This window comes from Sus scrofa, chromosome 13, assembly GCF_000003025.6.
Source record: "Sus scrofa isolate TJ Tabasco breed Duroc chromosome 13, Sscrofa11.1, whole genome shotgun sequence".
Lineage (NCBI taxonomy): Eukaryota > Metazoa > Chordata > Mammalia > Artiodactyla > Suidae > Sus > Sus scrofa.
Genome location: NC_010455.5, coordinates 137,135,126 through 137,158,776, shown reverse-complemented (window position 1 = coordinate 137,158,776; position 23,651 = coordinate 137,135,126). Strand labels below are relative to the sequence as shown.

The 23,651-nt window shown below is 43.2% G+C and overlaps 1 long non-coding RNA gene across 4 annotated transcripts; it reads right to left on the bottom strand.

Annotated features, from left to right (window-relative positions):
* Positions 1,113-22,468, bottom strand: LOC106505785. 4 transcript variants are annotated; one of them, XR_002337873.1, is made up of 8 exons: positions 21,377-22,468; positions 15,758-16,052; positions 14,930-15,105; positions 13,325-13,409; positions 12,602-12,649; positions 3,609-4,219; positions 2,945-3,371; positions 1,113-2,198 (listed from the first exon to the last, which is right to left on the bottom strand). It is a non-coding gene; the product is annotated as an uncharacterized LOC106505785 (long non-coding RNA). The 4 variants fall into 4 exon arrangements; XR_002337874.1 differs by having other exon boundaries at positions 3,609-3,760; XR_001300532.2 differs by lacking the exon at positions 13,325-13,409.

Sequence of the window (23,651 nt, the reverse complement as noted above, 5' to 3'; positions counted from 1 at the left end):
AAGGCAACGCTGGATCCTTAACCCTCTGAGCAAGGCCAGGGATCAAACCTGCAACCTCATGGTTCCTAGTTGGATTCACTAACCACTGAGCCACAACAGGAACTGCCTTGCAGTCTATTTTAAAATCAATTTTGTTTGACATAAGTATTGCTGTACCCGAGCTTTATTATTTTTTTCTTATGGAATATCTATTCCACTCCCCTCCCCCCCCCAGTGTGTCTTTATATCTGGCATTTCTTGTAGGCAACATTTATATGGGTCTTAGTTTTACATCATTCACTCTGTTTTTTCATGAGATATAAATGGAATAAATACTCCACAGTATTTTTTTTCCAAATTATTGATAGGCATATACTTACTGTCATTTTGTTGTTTTTGTAATAGTTCTTTTTATGGTCTTTTCCTTTATGATTTGATGACAAGTATTATGTTCAGTTTAGTTTCTTGTCATATATATTTATATCTATTACAGATTTTTGGTTTGTGGTTACCACAAAGTCTATACATAGCAATCTGAGATTTTTAAAAAATTGTTTAAAACACATTTTAAGGAGTTTCTATAGTGGCTCAGCTGGTTAAAAACCCAGCATAGTGTCTGTGAGGATGTGGGTTCAATCCCTGGTCTCATTCAGTGGGTTTAGGAGTTGGTGTTGTCACAAGCTGCAGTGTAGGCCACAGATGCAGCATGGATCCATTGGTGCTGGAAAGTGCAGTTCCAATTCAACCCCTAGCCTGGGAACTTCCATATGCCCCAGCTGTGGCTATAAAAAGAAAAAGAAACAAAGACCCACACCTTAAGAACCCTGGATTTTTACTCTCCTCCCTCATAATCATTCATTTTAACATCACATTTTGCATTTATTTCATGTAGCCTCAATTGCTTATTATATAGCTATAAGATGATTTTACCATTTTTGTCTAAACTTTCCTATTAGTTTTGTACATGGTTTCCTGCCTTTACCCATGAGCTCTTTCCTTTTGTAGTTTTCATCTTTCCAGTTGTGGCCTTTCTTTTTCACTTAAAGAAGTCCCTTTAATATTTCTTACACAGCTGGTTTGGTGGTTTTGAACTCTTAGTTTTTGATCTATGCACTCTGAATGAGAGGCTTCTCAGGTAGAGAGTATTCTTGGTAGAAAGTATTCCTGGTTGTAGTTTCCACCATTTCATCACTTTATTATATATTGTGCTTATGACCTGCAGTGTTGCTGAAATATTAGCTACCTGCTTTTCTTTTGCTGCTTTTATTAGTTTAAGGTTGGGTTTATTTACAGTATAAGTTACAGGTATGTAACAGTGATTCACAAGTTTAAAAGGTTTTTAGTTATAAAATATTGGCTATATTCCCTTTGTATAATATGTATCCTCATTGCTTATTTTATGTATTCTCGTTATTTTATGTATATATAATCTTTGTACTTCTTAATCTCCTACCTCCACTAGGCAAAAATCTTCCCTGGGTGCTTCAACTGGGGGGCCAAGGTCCTGTTATGTGCACCATCAAATAAAACTCAGGATCAACCAATAATCAGAAGATCCAAAAACCAGGAGAGGTTCACCCGAATTCATCTGTACTCTGAGGAGGTGGACAGGCCCAAGGGGTCTCTGGTAGTACCACAGCTCCCAATCCTAGCAGAGGTCAGGAGAAGGCTAAATCTGCTTTGGGTGTCTTTGCGGTCACCAAAACTGTTGAAGAAAACACACAGGCTAAAAGTTAAAAGATTTGGGGCCCTTACAGAGTGACTGACTATAAGCTCAGGACCCAGACAGCCTCTCAGATGATAGCTGGGGAACAGCTCAAAAGAGGTAAGGGAAGAGCCAGGATATGTAGGAAAAAATGTAGTCAAACATCAAAAAAATTATTGCTGATCACGAAAAAATAGATCAAGTTAATGATTTTAGTGCTTTTCTATGTCTAGATGCAAGAGCTAGGCTCTTTGAAACTATTCCTTAGATATGCATCTTAATTATACAGGGTCAAATATCCAAAACACAAAATGCTTTGTTTTTTTCTCCATACTACATTCTCTTCAGGGTGTATCATGGGGGGAGTGGGGTGGGTGACTGCAGTGGCTGGTGGCCATAATCCTTGGAGAACTGGAATGGCAGACAACATTCCTTTTCCACAATCTGAATAAACAAATACCACCTATGTGCCAGCTGTTGAAGGTATTCACACGCCTGAAACTGGTAATCAAAACTGCAAACAAAAAAGAGAATGCTAGATATTGTTAAACTTTCAGACACAGTCAAGCCAAGGATCAGTTTTTCTCACCTTTACATATTGGACTGTCTCAATCACTATCACTTTTCCTGAAGTCTTTCAGCCAAGTTTCTACAATATCCTAAGTACAACTTGACAGGAGTAGGCATCAGGGTCTTTTTTTTTTTTTTTTAAGGACCACACCTACAGCATATGGAAGTTTCCAGGCTAGGGGTCAAATCAGACCTGCAGCTGCTGGTTTACAGCACAGTTCATGGCAATGCCAGATCCTTAACCCACTGAGCAAGGCCAGGGATTGAACACATATCCTCATGGATACTAGTTGGGTTCTAAATCCACTAAGCCACAACAGGAACTTTTTAAGAAAGGAAGAAAGTGCCAAATTGATTTAGTCAAGGGGGAAAAAAAAAACCAAAAAACCATTCAATAGAATTTCCTGTCCCATAACGTGGTGTGTTACATGAGAGGGCATTTATCATAAGTCACAGTGACATTACAAGCGGCTGCAAAAATTCATAGACATAACCAAGAGGTCAGCATGGTCAAACACAGAAAATGTTTTGGATGACATATCCAACAGCTAGAGAGATTACTTGCTTTTTCCAAAGTTTGAGAAATTCTAATTTTTGAATTGTGCTTCCAAGCCTGTGACATTAGAAAGAAAAATAAAGCCTAACAAAAGAAACAATCATTCTGGTAACCTAACAAGTTATTTAAATTACCTTTTGAAGAGTTTTATTTTACTGAAGTCACTACTGCAGCAATCCTATTCACCTCAGTTTCTTTATCATAACTTCCTTCTGAAAAGGAACTTAGTATCTGTTAGGGCTCTTGCCCACTCAGAAGTCAGTGTCAGGTACTGGAACCAGCCAAAGTTTGGATAATATCAATCATGGTCTTCTTCTGCAGCATGGTCTCTAGTTCCTGTCATGTTCCTGTCGACAGGATGTGGTGGCTCCAGTGATCTTTGCAGGACTGCCTTAACTTGAATATGATGGATCCATGTTTTAATTCCCTTCAGCCTTCGCTGAGGAATGGGCTGTGAGTAGTACTTTGTCAGGCCTGGTCAAATAAGGATGGTGCTGGTCTTCTGGATATTTTTTGTTCCAAGTTTTCATCAGGACCCAGTCTCCAGGACAGAAGTGGTCACTAAGAAGCATGCAATTTCCAAGAAAGGTTTAAAGCTCCAGATACTTCTTCAATTATTCTTATTATAAAGGCCCCTCCTTTGTCACTCTGAAATAGACATAGGCAGCCCAAACCTAGGAACTATCTCTTTCAGTAGGGCTTTAACAACTGAAGATGCTTTTTCAGACCGAAAAATGCTGGTTAGGTAAATGCTTCTACCTGACCAGTAAAAAGTGTCTACACATGCTAGTTAAGTACCTGAGGTCTGTAGTGGATCTTCAGCATCATAGTAAAATCAAATCTGCCAATAATCTTTGAGTCTAAATTCCTTTGTTTCTTCCATCCCTTCCATCCCTTCATCGATCTCAAAGTCTGGATCCTCCAATGGCAGGTCCCTTGGGTCAGGACATCTGAAATAGATCTGTCAGTTACCTAAATGCAGTCTTGATCATGTTCAAATTTTGGCCTATCCTCAGCATTCACATCCCAATTGGGATCTGCTGTTGGTACATTCATTCCTGCTACAGCCCTTCTGGAGTGGTGAGGGACGTCTACCTAAAGCAGATCTGGCTCCTCCCTAGTTTTTCCTAGTCCTCTTCTATGTTCTTCTGAAGTGAGGATGATGTTTAATAAATTTTGATATCAGCACAGGTTGGGTTTGTAGGTTGGAAAATTTTCCATTCTCTTTGGATTGTCTCTATAAGTTGGCATCTGGTTTTTCCAAATGAATAAACCCAAAGTTGAAAAAGAGTGAACCAAAATTAATTCCATCAGCTAAACAGTCTCAGCATTCACAACTCCAGTGGGACTTGTCTTAAGGGGTATTGCCCCACCTGGGTTTGGAGAGCTCTCTGGCCAAACTGAGTACCCTGGAGGTGTGAGATGGGGAGGTTATTCCTAGTTCTGGAGTAGCCTTACCTAAGAGTCTTTGTAAGATGCAAACCCTCATGCAAGGTGTAATCCTTTTGCTCATAATTCTAATTTAGTTTTGGAGCATAAAATCAAGTCATCTAGAATCTAAAATATGGTACAAATGAACTTATTTACAAAACAAACAGGCTCAAAGACACAGAAAACAAACTTATGGTTACCAAAGGGGAAAGTAGGTAGGGGAAGGATAAATTAGGAGTTTGGGATTAGCTGGTACAAAATACTGTACATAAAATAGAAAAACAAGGTCGTACTGTATTGCACAGGGAACTATATTCAATATCCTATAATAAACCATATGGAAAATACAAAAATATATGTATAACTGAATCACTTCTATGTAACAGAAACACACTGTAAATCAAGTATATTTCAGTTGTAAAAAGCAAGTCAACTATAAGCATTTTTGTGAAAGCATCAGATTAATAACTGTCTATGAATGCAAAGACTTAAAGGCACAGTTAAAGACCTGATTACAATGCAGCTGTCAAGGAAATTTGGCTATTTCTGTGCCATAATTTAAAATAACATATTAATGACATTTACCCATATAACATAGCCAGAGATTTACCACTGATTTGGTTCCCATGTAATTTAACTTACCAAATAATCCTGATTTACTTCAGTATTGTTCTTTGACATATAGAGAAAAGAAATGTCTTGGAGGTATCCCAGAGCCCCTCTGGGAAAACCTAAATAAAATTTTGCTACTGTCAACCTCTAGTTAGAATTTGATCCATGAGAAGTTTATCAAAAAGTATCAAAAGGCTTTAAGACACTTGGTCATATAGGATCATAGGTCATTGTGAAACAATACTTACTCACTTAACCAGTAACAACAACAACAAAAAATTCAAAGACAAAGTTATAACAGATCACTTAAAAAGGTAAAGACACCTCCAATCTATTATCAAAAGCAGTTCAGTGTTCCAAGAAAACTTTAGTTTCTTCTGTTAGAACAAATGCCAGTCTTGCATCAGCTACCTTTTTGTAATAATTCATCTACCTTATTAAGTCCAATCTAATCTTAACCAGTCCTGGCCATGCACAATCAAGGTCTTTTTTCCCCCTACAAATCTTTATAACTTTCTGTGTCAACTTATCCCTTATTTTCTTTCCCATTTTGAAATAACCAGCTTTAGAACAAAATTACTTTTTCCCCCTTAACACAATGCATTTTTATTCTTTATACTTTCTTTGCCTTTAGACACACATCCCACTTTCCTTGCATACTGAGATATTTCCCTTATTTCTAGTAGCTTTAATTATAATTCAAAACTCAAAAACCTTTAGTCTCTAACAAAAACCAAGAAGAAACTGAACTGTTTGCTCATCAGGGAATGCTGGTATGACAAACTTATGAATATCTCTAACCTCTACAAACATTTTCTCACAGCATAATTTTTATCAATGTGGTAAAAGAAGTGTCTAAAACTAAAAATCTTTACATTTTGTCCCCTTTATTTTTTTAGGGCCACCCCCACAGCATATGGAGGTTCTCAGGCTAGGGGTCAACTCAGAGCTGTAGCTGCCAGCCTATGCCACAGCCATGCCAGATCTGAGCTGCATCTGTGACCTACACCACAGCTCATGGCAATGCCAGATCCTTAACCCACTGAGCAAGACCAGGGCTCAAACCTGCATCTTCATGGATACTAGGCAGATTCATTTCTATTGTGCCATGACAGGAACTCCTGTCCTCTTAATTAAAGAGAAACAAAACTTACTCATTTAGCAATTCATGTATCAGAGACAGGATTAAGATGGCAGAATAGGACTGGAGCTCACCTTCTCTCACGAAAACAACAAAATTACAACCAAATGCTGAACAACCTTCAACCAAATGGACTGGAAACTTTCAAAAAGATATCCTACTCCAGAAGACAAAGAGAAGGCCACATTAAGAGGTAGGAGAGGTGATTATGCAATATAAGCAACTCCATACCTGCTGGGTGGGAAGCCCACAGACTGGAAAGTAACTGTATCATAGAGACCTACAAGAATGAGAGTTTTGAGCCCCATGTCAGGTCCCTGCACCTAGAGATCTGGCATTGGGAGAAAGAGCCCCTAGAGCATCCAGCACTTAAGGCCAGTGGGGCTTGTGTGCAGGAGCTCCACAGGACTGGGGGAAACAGAGACCCCATTCTTGAAAGGTGCATACAGACTTTCACGTGCACTGGGTCCCAGGGCAAAGCAGAGGCTCCAAAGGAATCTGGGTTGAACCTCACTGCAGTTCTTGGAGGATCTCCTGGGAAAACAGGGGATGACTAGCTCATTGTGGGGGAAGAACATTGCAGGCAAAGCTCTCAGGAATATTCTTCAGTGTGTGTTCCTTTAGAGGTGCCTATTTTGGAAAAATCTGGCCCTACCCATCAGCGCTGAGAACCCCAGGCCAAACAATAATCCAGGTGGGATCACAGCTACATCCATCAGTAAACGGGCTGCCTAAAGACCCTCCAGGCACACAGCCACATCTACTCTCACCCAGAGGCAAAGCCCCACCCACCAGAGGGATAGGAATCAGCCCCACCTACCAGTGGGCAGGCACCAGTCCCTCCCATCAGGAAGCCTATGGCAAGTTCCCTTACCAACTTCATCCACAAGGGGGGCAGACATCAGAAGTAAGAGAGGCTACAACTCTATTGTCTGCAAAAAGGAGACCACACCAAAAACCTATAAAAATGAAAAGGCAGAGAACTATAACTCACATAAGGGAACAACCCCAGAAAAACAGCTAAGTGATCTGGAGATTCTCAGCCTCCAGGAAAAAGACTTTAGACTGATGATGCTGAAGATGATGCAAGACATTGGAAATAAACCGGAGGCAAAGATTGATAATTTACAGCAAATATTGAGCAAAGAAATACAAGATTTAGGAGTTCCCGTCGTGGCGCAGTGGTTAACGAATCCGACTAGGAACCATGAGGTTGAGGGTTCGGTCCCTGCCCTTGCTCAGTGGGTTAACGATCCGGCGTTGCCGTGAGCTGTGGTGTAGGTTGCAGACGCGGCTCGGATCCCGCGTTGCTGTGGCTCTGGCGTAGGCCGGTGGCTACAGCTCCGATTCAACCCCTAGCCTGGGAACCTCCATATGCCGCGGGAGCGGCCCAAGAAATAGCAACAACAACAACAAAAGACAAAAAAAAAAAAAAAAAAGAAATACAAGATTTAAAACTTAAGCAGAGATGCAAAATACAATAAAAATTTTTTTAAAAAATAAAAAATTCATTAAAAGCAACCACCAGCAGAATACAGGAGGCAGAAGAATGAATAAGCTAGGTGGGAGAACAGACTAGTGGAAATCACAGATGTGGAACAGAAAAGAGAAAAAAGATTGGAAACAAATGAAGAGAATCTCAGAGAACTCTGGGACAATGTTAAATGCACCAACATCCGTATTATAGGGGTGCCAGAAGGAAAAGAGAGAGCGAAAAGGACAGAAAAATTACTCGAAGAGATAATAGCTGAAAACTTCCCTAATGTGGGAAAGGAACCACTCACTCAAATCCAGGAAGCACAATGAGTACCATATAAAATAAACCCAAGGAGGAACACCCCAAGAGACATATTAGTCAAACTGACCAAAATTAAAGACAGGAAATATTGAAAGCAGCTAGGGAAAAGAAATAACATACCAGGGAACTCCGATAAGGTTATTGGCAGATTTTTCAGCAGAAACTCTGCAGGCTGGAAGGGAGTGGCATAATATACTTAACATGATGAAAGAAAAAAAACTCCAACCAAGATTACTTTACCTCTCATTCAGATTTGAAAGAGAAATCAAAAGCTTCACAGATAAGCCAAAAGCTAAGAGAATTCAGCAACACTAAACCAGCTTTACGACAAATAGTAAAGGAACTTCTCTAGACAGAAAAGTAAAGGCCACAACTAGAAACAAAAATACCACACATGACAAGGCTCACCAGTAAAGGCATACATACAGTAAAGGTAGGAAATCATCCACACACAAATATGCTACCAAAATCAGAAATCATGAGAAGAGGAGAGTACAACTGCAGGACACTGGAGATGCACTTGCAATTAAGAGACCAACAACTGAAAACCATCTCATGTGTATATACAGACTTTTTTTTTCTTTTTGTCTTTTTAGGGCTGTACCCATGGCATATGGAGGTTCCCAGGCTAGGGGTCCAATCGAAGCTGCAGCTGCTGGCCTATACCAGAGCCACAGCAATGCCAGACCCAAGCTGTATCTGTGACCTACACCACTGCTCACAGCAGTTCCGGATCCTTAACCCACTGAGTGAGGCCAGGGATCGAACCCACAACCTCATGGTTCCTAGTCGGATCCGTTTCCACTGCGCCAAGACGGGAACTCCGGTGTATACAGACTCCTATAGCAATTAATGTATCAGTATTATTGAAATCATCTGGATAGTCAATGAATTCCCCATCATTTAACTTGAAACTTAAGAGTTTTGTTAAATTACCAATCTTTCTAGATTCATGTAGACATTCCTAAACCAGTTATTCATAAGGAGATTATCTAAAAACCTATTTAATCTACTTAAGTTTTATATCATTAGTGTTGCACTTTCTTAATATGGACTTGAATTTTAGTAAACCTGGGTACAACACAAATATTACACTCAATATTGATGACTAAGTTGTCAATATGTGTATAAACTTGTTATTCATTAAAGATTAATGAGAGATCATGTGATCTTTTCAATTTTGGGGTTTCTGTTGTGCTTGAAAAATTATATAAGCTCTTATTTTTCTTTAAGCCTATTAACAAGCATTCATTTAAAAGTTTTGATAAAATCATCCATAGGCATACATTGATATTTGTACACATAGATTTATACATCCACACAGACACATCCACAGATCTCAGTTTTTCTGTTTTAGCTTAAAAATGCCTGTTACCTTTTTTTCCTCTCCTCTCAGGGCTTGGAGATGGGAAGGCTGATCTTACTCTCATCTAGACCAAACCCTGGTAGAACACTGACCTCTCAAAGGCGCAGGGAGAGAAATGCAAGCTCCTCCTGGAAAGACTGGTTCCTTAAGGTCAGAACTCTGAAAAGATGTTTTATCAAGCCAGATTTCTCCAACACATGCACAAACCCAGGTTAGGAATTTCAAAAGAGCCCCATCTTGGACATCTTTCTCCAGAGTCTAAAGAGTATTGTGGGAATTCCTGTTGCGGCGCAGTGGAAACGAATCCGACTAGGAACCATGAGGTTGCAGGTTCGATCCCTGGCCTCACTCAGTGGGTTAAGGATCTGGCGTGGCCATAAGCTGTGCTGTAGGTCCCAGAAGCAGCTCAGATCTGGCACTGCTGCGGCTGTGAGATAAGCCAGTGGCTACAGCTCCAATTAGACCCCTAGCCTGGGACCCTCTATATGCTGCGGGGGGTTGGGGGAGGGAATAAAATAGACTGTTGTGGCCGCACAGTGGTACAAAAAAAAAAAAAAAAAAAAAGTATTTTTCCTTTGAAAGTTTCCCAATTTTGGAGAAGGCTGCAAGAGAGAATTAACATTTCTCACCTTGAAGAGGTTTTGCCTCCAGGTGGCCACAGCTTCAAAGCAATTTGCTACTGTTGCAAAAACTCAGCCCCCACCACCACACACACTCCCAAGAGCCAATTCCTACAACAATCTGACATAGATGGACATGAACAAGGCCAGAATCAAACCAAAATCCAGAGCCCTGGGCCTTTAACCCACATTTGGATTGCCTCAGCAGCTGTAACCTTTTCTATTATTTGCCAAAAATCCTGCCAGCTACACCTCCAACCAAGACCTGGACCAGACAGACTGCCAAACAGTCTAGGTACAGGTGTGTTTCTTTAATGAAACACTCCAAAGACACCTTCCAAGCCAAACTCCAAAACTGTTTCTTCACTACAAAAGCAAATTAAGTGCTGGAGGTCTGCAGCACCTCCCTGGGGAAATCCAGGGGACGGTCCCTGGAACACATAGACCAGCCAGTTGCTTGGACTTGTCCACAGGCTCTGAATACTCAGTAAGGGGCCAACAAACCACAGGTAAAAGTTCCATCTGAACTTAAACCTTCAGGCTGGTTCACCAAATTTGTTACCAAGCCAGGTTTGTTTTGTTCATCACACAGCAAGCCAAAATGCTGAGATGACAAGGTCTGCAGCAGAGGGTTTATTCACAAGGCAGTCAAGAGACAGGAGAATACATCTTAAGTCTGCCTCTGTGAGGGCAAGGGGTTCAGGGTAATTGTGGGATGAAGAATAAAGCAGCAGCATGGTCTGGAGCCCGGGGAAAGGTGACTAGACAAAGATGTGGTTAATTCACGTTCTGTGCAGGTGGAACTAGGCTACAGGTCTCTGCATGGTCTGAGGGTAGTTTCCAGCCCTCTGATGTCAAAAGGTTACAGAGAGGATTCTCAAACATGCCCAGTTCAAGGGTTGGTGGTCCCATCTAGTCTCAACCAGCTCAGCTCTACCTAAACAGTTCAGCTGATCTAGATGCAGCTAACTCCAAGTTCCTGGAAAGTCTGGGCAAGCGTCTTACTCTTCAGGCTGTATGTGGCCTGGAGGATGTGCAAGTCTTGTAGCAACAAGTAGAACGACTTTGATTAGCAAAGGCAGGTTACAGGTGAAATGGAATTAACTAATGACTACCCACTGTTTCAGTCCCCCTCATCTTTTGATTATTCCTCAGTCTGGAGGGAAGAGGGGTTAGGACCACTCTGGCTTCATCTTGCTAAGTAGCACAGCCCTAACAAGGGCTTTAGGAATGAAACTGTTCAGTGCTCATTGAAAACACTCTGGTTCCTGGTTTCAAGTTTAACAAGTCTTAGTACAGTATTTAAGAACATGGCTTATAGCTTAAATATCCGGATAAAAAGTTATCAACAACCAAAGTTTTAAGAGTCCCTGATGTACAGATCTCTTGGGGAATCCAGGAAAATAAAAACCTGTCTGGACCCAGTTCTTCCAGGGATACTTACAGCGAGTTGCATGATTTTGTCTATGGTTTTGTATTCCAGCAGAAGCATTAGTGTATACATAAGAGGTGTTACCAATAGCACAGATGCTACTCTGTTCAGCCAGTTTATAATCTAGAGCAATATATATTTCTCCAGGACTACTGGATGAGTCAGTTTCCTTTGTAGGCCAGTCATAGCTACATTTTCATTGGCTATTTCAACTACCCTAGGTGTGTTTTTGATCCTGTACTCGTGTGATCAGACTCCCCACCATGCCAAAAGTACTCTATCAATCATGTACCAAAATTCATCTTCCTGATAGCCAAACACATAGGCGGTCCAAGCAAGTAGTGGTCCTTTTCATTCTAGAGAACAATTTTAAAGAACTGGTCCAATGTTTGGATTTATGTGGATTATGGATAGAAAAGTATCCCAATAAACAGATGCCACCTGTGCACCAGCTGTCAAGGCATTCATTGGCCCAAGATTAGTAATCAATACCACAAAGATGTACCCTGAAGGGGACACAGAATGCTGGACATACTGTTAAAATGTATGCCACACTCAGGCATTTTATCCAGGACATGGTCAGACCAGGGATCTGGGTAAGGCAATATTCATGAGCAATGATCTAATTTGCAAATAGCGGTATAGGCAGCCTTCGAGAGTATGTTTTTTTCTTTTTCTAACCTTTTTACATATTGGAATGTCTTGATCACTATCAGTTTGGCAAAAACACTTGGATATTAAATATGGAAGGGACATAGTCTGGGGAAATAAGTACTGTTTCTACTATATCCTGACCAAGTAAAACTTTGACAAAAGGTAGACATCACGGTCTTTTCTGTTTGTTTTTTTTTTGAAGACAGAAGGAGAGAACCAAATTTCAGTTTGGTTAGGAAAAGCAGGGGGGTGGGGGGGTGGAATTCTGTTAATTAGCCGAACCCAGTTACATCTGAGGGCTTTTTATCCTAAGTGTCAGTGACATTAAGGAGGGTCAGAAAATTGACAGGCATAGCTGAGGGGTCATGGTGATTTAAATACAGAAAACATTTTGGGGCGTTCTTGTCGTGGCGCAGCAGAAACGAATCTGACTAGTATCCATAAGGACACAGGTTCAATCTCTGGCCTCACTCAGTGGGTTAAGGATCCAGTGTTGCCATGAACTGTAGGTCATAGACTTGGCTTGGATCTGGTGTGGCTGGGGCTATGGCATAGGCTGGCGGTTACGGCTATTGATTCAGCCCCTAGCCTGGGAACCTCCATGTGCCAGGAGTGTGGCCCTAAAAGGCGTACACACACACACACACACAAAAAACAAAACCAAAACCAACCAACTAACCAACCAACCAACCAAACACTTGGTTTGGGATGACACATCTATTGGCTAGAGAGATTACCTGCTTTTGCCAAAGTTTGGGAAATCCCAACATCAGGTTCTTCCAGGCCTGGGGGATTAGAAACAAAAACGTAACAAAAGGGGAAAAAAACCAATCATTCTAGTAACCTAACAAGCTATTTAAATTGCCTTCTGGGAGTTCCCATTGTGGCCAGCAGAAACGAACCCAGCTAGGAGCCATGAGGTTGCAGGTTCTATCCCTGGCCTCACTCAGTGGGTTAAGGATTCGCTGTTGCCATCAACTGTGGTGTAGGTCGCACACGCGGCTTGAATCCCACATTGCTGTGGCTGTGGTATAGCCTGGCAGCTACAGCTCCGATTAGACCCCTAGCCTGGGAACCTCCATATGCTTCAGGTGTGGCCCTAAAAAGACAAATTGCCTTCTGAAGAGTTTTTTGTTTTACTAAGTCACCGCTGCAGCAATCCTATGTACTTGCATTTCTTTCTCGTGACTTCCTTCTGAAAAGGAATTTAAAATCTGTTAGGGGCACACTTGCCCACTTGGAGAAGCCAGTGTCAGAGTCCAGAACCAGCCACGGTTTGGGTGATCCTGACTGTGACCCTCTTCTGCAGCATAGTTTCCTTTCCCTGTTGCTTTCCAGGATGTGGCAGCTCCGTTGATCTCTGCAGGCCCAGCCTAACTTGAGTGTGACGGCTCATGCCTTAATTCCCTTCACCATCACCAAGTAGCGCTCCATAAGTTCTGGTCCCATGAGGATAGTACTTGTGTTGTTTATTTTCCAAGATTTCAGTAGGACTCAGTCTCCAGAACAGAGTGGTGCTGGGGAGCAGCCGTAGGAAACATTAACCTGCTAGAGAGACACATGTTTAGCAGTTTCAGTAGCTCCCATGATTGTACATATCTGACAACATCTGGTTTCTTGATTCAAATTCCTTCTGAGGGTTCCTAAACCATGTCTGCAGAATAGGAATGGTCTCTCATACAACGGTTCATAGGGACTCAATTGGAACTTGTTTCTAAGGGGCCACCCTCACTCCAAGCAGGGCAACTGTTAAGGCTTTAACCCAGGTTAAACTACAGCTAAAATTTGTCAAGAGACTAGTCTTTTTAAGATTGTGTTTTATCTTTTGTTTTGCCAGTAGATTGGCAATTACATGCTCCACAGAAACTCCAATGAAGGTTTCAAGCTCCAGATACTTCCCCAGTTATTCTTTGTATAAAGGCCTATACGTGTGTTACCTTATTTATTTTTTTTAAGGGCCACCCCCATGGCATATAGAGGTTCCCAAGCTAGGGGTTGAATCGGAGCTACAGCTGCCGGCCTACACCACAGCCACAGCAACGTGAGATCTGAGCTGCATCTGTGACCTACACCACAGCTCACAGCAATGCCAGATCCTTAGCCCACTAAGTGAGGCCAGGCATCGAACCCGCAACCTCATGGTTACTAGTCAGACTGGTTACTGCTGAGGCACAATGGGAACTCCACCTGTGTTACTCTTAATGAACATAGTTAGCTCCAACCTAAGAATTATTTCTTAGTGGGGTTTTTACAACCTCAGAGGCTTTTTCGGTCCAGCAGTAGAATGCTTCTACCCAGCCAGTGCAAGTATCCACAAATACTAGTAAGTACCTATGATTTTCAGTGGCTCTTGGCACCACAGTAAAGTCAGTCAGCCAATCTTCCCGGGTCTAGCCCCTCCAGTCTCAATGTCTTTGATTAGCAGTGGCCCAGTTTTAGTTATTTTTAGCACATACCATGAATTTCTTTATCACCTTCGGAATCATCCTTTTCGTGTTTGGTCCTAGAGTGAATTTCTGAGTCCACCGCAGGGTGGCATCTCTCCCATGGTGGGTACATGGGTATAAATAACTTAGTAATCTAAAATTATCATTTATAAATTAATTTACTAGATTTTCCATAAGGTATTCAGGTACAAGCACCTTCCTTGGTGTACCTATATATTTCAGCCTCCTGAAAATGGACAGGACTCTAGTCAAGTCCCCATTCACTGGCCATTTCTAAGTCTTTGGAAGATAACCTTGAACAGCATCTTGTCAAATCCCCAAGAGGGCTCAGAGCCAAGTCCGGGATTCAGGTGTTTTAGCCCTGGATGCTAGCTTTGCTGTTTGATCTGCTGGATTATTCCCTCAAGCAGTCAACCTGATTTCTGATGTCCTAGATAGTGGACAGCAGCCAATTCTTTTGACTCCAGGACAGCTTCTAATAAGTTTAAAGTTTCTTTGCCATCTTTAGTTTCCTTCTTTCTTGTAATTAACAGTCCTTTCTTCAAATGGACCCATGGGCATGGCCCAGGAAGAAAGCAGTTTGGAATTAGCAAAAAATAATTAGTCTCTCATTCTCACCTAGATGGCAGACTGTCATCAGGGCTATTAGGTTCCACCTTTTGTGCAAAGATACCTGGGGGGTGGGGGCGGAGGGGCTTTGGCTTCCAGTGTCTTTTGATGAGTTAGCACCACATACCCAGCCTTCCACTGGCACTGGTCCCTAAAGCTGCTCCCACCTGTGAACATCTTGTCAACTGAAAAAAAACAAAAAAACACACACACACACAAAACAAAAACAAAACCTGCATAACCTAGAAGTTGGCAATTACATTTATCTGGGGCATTAGTGAGGACATAAGCCCAGGACACAGCCTCTTGGACAGCTCTGAAGGACTGTACCAAAGAGGTAAGGGGAAAGCCAGGATATATAGGAATTTTTGTTAGAACAGCAATGACAGTAACAACAAAAACCCAAGTTGTCAAACATCAAAAGCTTACTGCTAATTAAAGAAACAGACAGGAAATTCCCATTGTGGTTCAGCACAAACAAATCTGACTAATATCCATGAGGATGAGGGTTCAATCCTGACTTTGCTCAATGGGTTAAGGATCCGGTGTTGCCATGAGCTGTGGTGTAGGTCACAGATGTGGCTCAGATCCTGTATTGCTATGGCTGTGGTGCAGGCCAGCAGCTGCAGCTCTGATTCAACTCCTAGCCTGGGAATTTCCATATGCTGAGGGTGTGGCCCTAAAAAGCAAAAAAAGCAAAAAAAAAAAAAAAAAAAAACTAATAATAAAAATAAAAAATATATATGTATATAGTTTTAAAAGAAAAGAAATATAAATCTCAAGTTAATGAACTTACTGCTTTTCTATACATGGGAAGATGCAAGAGTCTGGACTTACTGAAGTTATTCCTTCGATATGCACCATTGACTCTCTAGGGCCAGTATTCTGGTTTTTTCCACCGTGAATCCCCTCAGGATGCACTATCAGGGGTGGCTAGAGTGGCTGATGGCCACATCCTTTGTTCACTGACATGGCAGGTGATATTCTTTGTCCAAGGTAGATACTGCTTTCAGAGGAAATGCGGAGGGAGTCGCCAGGTGGTCTAGTGATTAGGACTCAGGGCTTCCACCATTGCAGCCTGGGGTTCAATCCTGGGACTGAGAACTGAGATCCCACATCAAGTTGCTGCATACTGTAGCGAAAAATATAATAACATTAGGATGAAAATACAGACTGATTATCTTCCCCATCTTCTTGAAGTTAACCAGTATTGTCCCAGGAAAGTTCACAGAGAGGGGTATGCACAGTGGTACGTTGTCCTAGTGTAAATTTCTGCCCCCCCCCCTTTTGTGTCTTTTTGTCTATTTTCTAGGGCCACACCCTTGGCATAAGGAGCTTCCCAGCATAGGGGTCTAATCAGAGCTGTAGCTGCTGGCCCAGGCCGCAGCCACAGCCACACCAGATCCAAGCTGCATCTGCAACCTACAGCATAGCTCATGGCAACGCCAGATCTTTAACCCACTGAGCAAGGCCAGGGATTGAACCCTCAACCTCATGGTTCCCAGTCAGATTCCTTAACCACTGAGCCATGACGGGAACTCCTCTTTGATTCTTATAAAAGATCACAGGTAGCTGCTATGGCCAGGAAGTAAAATAGCCATCTCTTAGTGACTGTACCTAGATGCACTGAGAAATACACAACAGACCTCCTTATGCTGCCCAGGTTCTGAGGACTCCAAGGCAGATTTCTCGTTTCTCAAGAACAGCTAAGTCAGAGGGCTTTATAATATCTGTAAGACCTATGATACTGGAAGTTAGAAATTTCTTTGATGACCTGGAATGCCTAATGGTATTTCCTAGTCCGGTTTAGAGGTTCACTGTCTCATCATTTAAGACCTCCATAAAGGGTTTTTGCTATGAGTCCAAAATGAAGGATCCAAATGTAGCAAAACCTGACCATTCCCAGAAATCCCCATAATTATCTCTTGTTAGTAGAAATGCAACCTTGGCTAGATCTTCCTTTCCGTCAGAGAATAAGTCTTGGTCCTTGTGAAATTTCAAAACACAGTCTTTAACAGAAAGTTGAGCAATCTGTGCCTTTTTATTAAATACCTTGGTTCTTGGTTCAGCCAAGAAGTTCTAAGTCAAAACCATATTTTGGTCTGAGGTTTCCTTTGTCTTACTGAGACAGGAGACAGGTTGCTCTAGGATAAACATTTACAACCAGCTTCCTGTTTATACTCTGAGATAGAAATAACCACAAAAAAGGTAAATAACTGGACTATTTTGGACACCATTAAACAATGGTAATGGCAGAGAGGGGCTTTTTGCTTGGGCAAAAAGTCAAGAGGTCACAATTTCCGATCCTCAGGGTCAGGGAGACCCCATGCACAGAAAGACTCCTTAGGATCAGAAAGGGAGGGGGTGCCACCCCATAAGTGGTATCTATCTTCCCATAGGCCCTTGCTCTGGAATCCATCTTGGCTAAAAAGATATACACACACATATCAGGGAGGACCCTGGGTTCAGTAAGGTGTGGAAAACAAAGCAAGATAATTGGAAGAATTGCCCCTTTGTAAGTTTTTTTTTTTTTTTTTTTTTTTAATAGGGCCACACTCACAACATATGGAGGTTCCTGGGCTAGGGGGTTGAATGGGCGCTGTAGCTACCAGCCTACACCACAGCTCATGGCAACACTGGATCCTTAACCCACTGACCAAGGCCAGGGATCAAACCTGCATCCTCATGGATGCTAGTCAGATTCATTTCCGCTGAACCACGATGGGAACTCCAAAGCGATTTGATTTAAATCACCCTTGTTGCACACTTCCCACTCCTCTGAGGGTGCTGGTTTTCTTTAAACTGCTTCCCTGTGTATTCTCCCACATGTGCTGTGCCTTTAATAAACTTTGTACCTGTTTTTTATTTATCATTTTTGCCTCCTTAAAATATTCTTGCTTTCAACAGGGGCAAGGATCAGGGTAATGCTGCTTTTAGCTTCTAGCCCCTGGTAGTCCAGTGGCTAGGATTCTGGTTTTTCACCTAGGCTGCCCAAGTTCAATTCTTGAACAGGAAATTACAATCTCACTTCAAGCCATCATTCACTGCTGTCTCTCTGAGATCATTATTAGCAAACAGTATCATCCACATACTGGAGCAGGGCTCCCTCATTTAGTCAAGGGACTCAAGACTTTTGCCAGGATCGCCCCCCCCCCCCATTTTGAGGGTTTTTATATCCCTGAGGAGGCCCAGCAGTACCGCTGTTTAATTTTTGTATCTTGATCTCCCCATTCAAAAGCAGACAACTGTTGGGATTCAAAACTCAAAAGGTATACCCAAAAAGGTATCCTTCAAACAATAAATAAACCAACAAAAATCTCCAAAGAGTGTGTGGATTAGGCACCACTGAATGAAAATGCTCTATAATGTCATCAATTGCTCTTAACTTTTACACAAAATGATATTCATCTGTGCCCAGTTCCTGGTAAAATTAGAGTATTAGAAGGTGACCAGTAGGGCTTATTAAATCATACTCAAAGGAAGGCCATCAGCAGGTGCTGAATTCCATGCTTTCCCTGTTCCTTTAATGGGTAATGCTTTAAGTTTGGAGTCTGCACCTCAGGGTGAAGCCTGACCTGTACAGGCATGGCTCTTTTGTTCTCCCCGGCTTCCCATCTGCTCAGATCTCTGAACTCATCTTCTGCTCTATCTCTCCCATGGTGGTTGCTGGCTGTTCCCTTCAGGGTCAGAGCAATAGAGGTTGCAAGTCTGCTCTGGTGGTAGTTTAATGTTCATTTGTCTAAGTGCAAAGGTACCCTTGGCATTTAACTTAGTCAATCTCATCCCAGAAGGTAACGGGGCATTCAGGCACATATAGAAGCCATGGTTCAAGCAAGTCTTCCCCATCTGACAATCTAGCAGCTGGAGAACAGGCTTTTTCAAGGTTTCTTTAACACCCCAGTTACTAACAGTCTCAGAAGAAAGTTTAGAGAGCTGGGTATGTTGAGTCAAGTGGCCCTGGTATCAATCAGAAAATCCAAAAGTTGATTTCTCACCATCACAATAACCCAAGTTTCCAGATGGGTGATACTGATGGATGTGGAAATTAAAGGAGCCCCTGGGCCCTGTCATTCTTGGTCACTGTCATTCTCAGCTCTGGCATCTGATGTGCCACCTGTTTACCCTCAAGAGTCTTATTTAGTGTGTAACAGTCTCTTCCAGTGTCCTTCCTGTTTGCAATATGCTCATTATTGAGTCCCTCTATTGAGTGGAAGTTTGGGTTTGAGGCCTCCTACATTTTTACAAGTCACTTGTGACAGTTCTCATGTCTAGCGCTCCCCTGTGTTGAGGAAGCCCCTATAGAGTGGGCCAATTGCTTCATTCTGCATTGTTCCTTTTTGTCTTGAACCTGGTCCCTGCCATTAAAAACTTTGAAGGCAGTTTCAACGAGTATAGCTATGCTTGCAGCAGCCTATGCTAGGTCACCAGAGTTTTCTGTATGAAGTTCATCTGCCTCCTCCCTAGCTTTATCCACCACCATCCTACATTCTACTTAAGCGCAGAAGGTGTTTAATTTCAACCACTGCCCAGGTTGGGTTGTGGGTTGCAGAAATCAAAAAGACTTTTCATGTTCTGTGGGTCATGTCTAAATTAGTATATTACTCCTCTAATTAAATCAAGTTGAAAAAGGCGGGAATGAACCCAAATCATTCCCACTGGCTGCTCAGTCTCAGCATTCCCACCCCCAACGGGTATTTGCCTTATCGGTTGGATTGCCCTGAGTTTTTGTAGTTCCCTGGTGGATATGAGAGAGGAAGGCCATTCCTATTTCTTAGAGATGGGCTGGGGCGGGGGACGGCTAGTGCTGAGCCTGAGGTGCTAGCAGTGAAGGAGCCAGCAGGCCCACTATATGAGGGTAGAGGGGGAGCAGTCAGAGTGTTTGAGTGAATTAAGAGCAAGTCATCCTCCTTTTCATTAGGATCAAGCAAAACAGGTTTCTTTGCCTTCCCTTCGCTATTGGACCATCATCTTGCATTTTCTCGCACAGGTTTACTCTGATACAACAGCATAAAGACTGTACATAAAGATATTTCATCCTGGAGTTCCCGTCGTGGCGCAGCAGTTAACGAATCCAACTAGGAACCATGAGGTTGCGGGTTCGGTCCCTGCCCTTGTTCAGTGGGTTAACGATCCGGCGTTGCTGTGAGCTGTGGTGTAGGTTGCAGATGTGGCTCGGATCCCGCGTTGCTGTGGCTCTGGCGTAGGCCGGTGGCTACAGCTCCGATTCAACCCCTAGCCTGGGAAGCTCCATATCCCACAGGAGTGGCCCCCAAAAATAGCAAAAAGACAAAAAAAAAAAAGATATTTCATCCCAATTTTCTTCCTGTTTACAAAAAAGATCTAGTTGCAAAGCTGTATTGTAATTTAAGGATCCATTTTCAGGCCATTTTGCTCTTGAGTCTAAAGGAAATTATGTTCCTGCAGTGTTACCAAAAATCACCCTCTTTTTCTTTTCCATGGATTCATAACTGAAAGTTCCCCAATTTTGGAGAATGCAGCCTAGGAGGCTGCAAGAGGGAACTGAGTTAACATTTCCAGTTTTGAACGGGCTTTCCTTCCAAGTGATTGCAGCCATGAAATCCCTTAGTCCTTGCTACAGTCACCAAGAAACTCAGCCCCCAGTAGTGAATTAACTAACGACCCAACATAGATATGGACAAAAAAGACCAAGACAGGAGTTCCCGTCGTGGCGCAGTGGTTAACGAATCCGACTAGGAACCATGAGGTTGCGGGTTCGGTCCCTGCCCTTGCTCAGTGGGTTAACGATCCGGCGTTGCCGTGAGCTGTGGTGTAGGTTGCAGACGCGGCTCGGATCCCGCGTTGCTGTGGCTCTGGCGTAGGCCGGTGGCTACAGCTCCAATTCAACCCCTAGCCTGGGAACCTCCATATGCCGCGGGAGCGGCCCAAGAAATAGCAACAACAACAACAACAACAACAAAAGACCAAGACAAAATTGAACAACAACAAAACCACAGAGCCCTGAGCCTTTCACCCAGGCACAGAGTACTTTAGCAGCTGTATCCTTTCGTAACCATCATATGCCAAAATCCCACCTGGTAGGCCTCCAAACATGATCTGGTCAGGCTTGCACAGCTGTGTTTAACAAGGGTTTTCACCCAAAAGACATCTTCAAAACCCCCAAACCAATTCTTCACTGCAAAATGAAACTAAGGTCCGTGGCACCTCCCTGGGGAAATGGGTATGTATGTATGTATGTCTTGGAGGAGGCCAGTGACACCTCTCTAGGGAAATGGGGTGGGTGTGTCTTGGAAGGGGAGCGGACAGGAAATGGGGTGGGTGTGGGTGTGTGGTGGGGTGTGTGTGTGTGTGTGTGTCTTGGAAGGGGACCAGACAGTGTGGTGGGGTGTGTATGTGTGTGTCTTGGAAGGGGACCAGACAGTTGCCTGGATTCCACAGACACTGAGTGCCATGGGCAAAATCTCTGTCTGGACTTACCTTCTGGCTGGCAATTTGTTAAAACCAGGCTCGTTCTCTCCCAGCCAAAACGCTGAGACCGAGGACTGCAGCAGGCGGTTTACTTGCAAGGCAACCAAGCGAAAACTCGTCGGAAACCCGCCTCCAGAAACACAAGGGGCTCGTATTTATATAGAATAACCAATGAGGCAGGGCGATCTAAGGACTGGGGAACATCGAGGAAGGTGATTGGGAAAAGGTGGGAAAAACTCCTCATTCTGCGCAGGAGAAACTAAGCGACAGGCTTCTGCGCATACCCAATTGAAGGGTCAGTAGTTACGCGTCTTAACCAGCTGGGTTGGAACAAGTCGAGGCTGACCCTGTCTGTAGAAAACACCTTAGGCCGGTGTTTGAAGAACAGGCACATCTTTTGTGGCAACAATTAAATCGAACTTAATTAGCGAAGGCAGGTTACAGGTGAAAATGGATTTAACTAATGATTATGTATGGCTTCACCCCAGCCTGTCGAACTAAAGCTAAAGTTAACTTTAGTTCTATTCAATTACATCCTTCGCCAAGCGCATTTGAATTCCTAATGATGTCTATTCTCTTTGGGGCAGGAGACCTGCCCATGACCTACTACATCTGTGTCCCCAGGTAGCTATTATGGTAATGAACCCCCATGCAGTCTCTTTCACTGGTTCCTTTTCATTTGTGTTCAATTTAATTTGACCAAGCCCCTGTGGTTTAATTTCCTGAACCCAAATATAACCTTGCATTTGATGGGTGTAGCCGCTAGGACCTACTGAAAAGGGTCCCCTTCCTCTTGGGGGAGGAGGGGTCCCAGGCCCATGTGAAGTTGCTTACCTGCATGAGCCTCGCAGACAGGCCCACTGTAATTGCATCTGTTAATTACCAGCTGTGTGGGTTTAGGCAGATAACAGCCTCTCTGTGTCTGTTTCGCCATCGGTGAAATGCATTGGCCAGGGGGATTCAATGAGATCAGGTTTGTAGAGTCCTTACCCCAGGGTCGGGCATGCAGAGACTGCCTGGTGAATAGTAGCCGTTGTCTCTACCCATCCACCTCCTGCCTGCATCTCCTGCTCTGCCACCTACTCTAGTCTTTCTTCCTTCCTGCCTTTTTTTTTTTTTTTTTTTTTTTTAAATCTTTTTCTAGGGCCTCACCCACAGCATTTGGAGGTTCCCAGGCTAGGGGTCTAATCAGAGCTGTAGTCACTGGCCTATACCAGAGCCATAGCAATGCCAGATACGAGCCGCGTCTTCGACCTACACCACATCTCACGGCAATGCCGAATCCTTAACCCTGAGCAAGGCCAGGGATCAAACCCGCAAACTCGTGGTTCCTAGTCGGATTTGTTAACCACTGAGCCATGATGGGAACTCCCCTATTTCTTTTCTTTCTTTCTTTTTTTTTTTTTTTGTCTTTTTAGGGCCGCACCCGCAGCATATGGAGGTTCCCGGGCTAGGGGTTGGTCAAATCTGAACTGTAGCTGCTGGCCTTCACCAGTCATAGCAACGCCGTATCTGAGCCGCGTCTGCAATCTACACTACAGCTCATGGCTACACGGGATCTTTAAATCCCCGAACAAGGCCAGGGATCGAACCTGTGTCTTCATGGATGCTAGTCAGATTCGTTTCTGCTGAGCCACGACGGGAACTCCCTGGGTTTTTTAATGATCCATGTTCCCTCTTGTATTTTCAACTTTCATTCCTTTAGCAATAGAAACATGTTTGGCTCGCCTGTTTTAAAACATCTTCTTCTCCACCCTGGATCTTTTCTGGTTCCATCCTCCATCCCTCGTCCTCTTCACCCCTGGTCCCTCTCCTCATCGTTCCTTAGCCTCCTGCATCCTGGCATGTGCTCCTCAGTCCAAGGTCACCAGTGTTCTTCCACCTGCTGCTACAATGACTGCAATCTTCAGCAGACATCCTGTCCACAGCAAAGTTCTGCCCCTACTCAGGGGACCCTTTTGCCCTCTGAGGCTCCCTCAGTGGCGCCCATATGTGCTGAAGGCACTGTTCTTCTGAATCAGGCCCACGGCCCAAGATACAAATCAGACCAGGACACGTTACCAGTGAAAGTGTTTAATAGTTAAATTATTTAAATAGACTTTTCAATTTCCATGGGAAATCATAATTGTATCTGTTTTTGCAAGAGCAGGGATAAAAAGAGTGCACACCCCTTGGAGGGAATGAAGAGCTAGCACTGCACGTTGTCACCAGTCACTGCCGGGATGGGAAGGATGGGCCCCCACAAGGCCAGGGAGGCCATGACCAACAAGGGGGACACAGGGGA